This window comes from Belonocnema kinseyi, chromosome 5 (genome assembly GCF_010883055.1).
Source record: "Belonocnema kinseyi isolate 2016_QV_RU_SX_M_011 chromosome 5, B_treatae_v1, whole genome shotgun sequence".
NCBI lineage: Eukaryota > Metazoa > Arthropoda > Insecta > Hymenoptera > Cynipidae > Belonocnema > Belonocnema kinseyi.
The window spans coordinates 112,805,343-112,805,720 of record NC_046661.1 but is presented as its reverse complement, the minus strand read 5'-3'; positions in this window follow the sequence as shown (position 1 = coordinate 112,805,720).

The following is a 378-nucleotide window of genomic DNA, read 5'->3' as shown; positions in this document are numbered from 1 at the left end:
AAATTTGCAACATATTTAAAAAAAGGAGAAGTTCTCTGTTTTTACGTGATATATATATTTTTTAATTTTAAACATTTTTTAATTCTTTAAATCTTACAAAAATCTCCGTCAAACTAATTAATGCCGTCTTTTCTTATATTTCATTTAATAATAATCAAAAATATTATGAGAAATAGAGAAAAAAATTTTAATAAATTACAAATGCGGAAAAAATACTTTTTATGTTGCTTTTTAAATAAAAATTTGAACCGTTTTTATCTTGTGAAACCTGCAAAAAGTAGACATTAAACTTTCACAGTGATGTATTTCAAGTGCCAGAATAATTTAGGCACTAATTATTTTATAATTTTTGTAATTTAGTCCAACCAGCTTCCACAC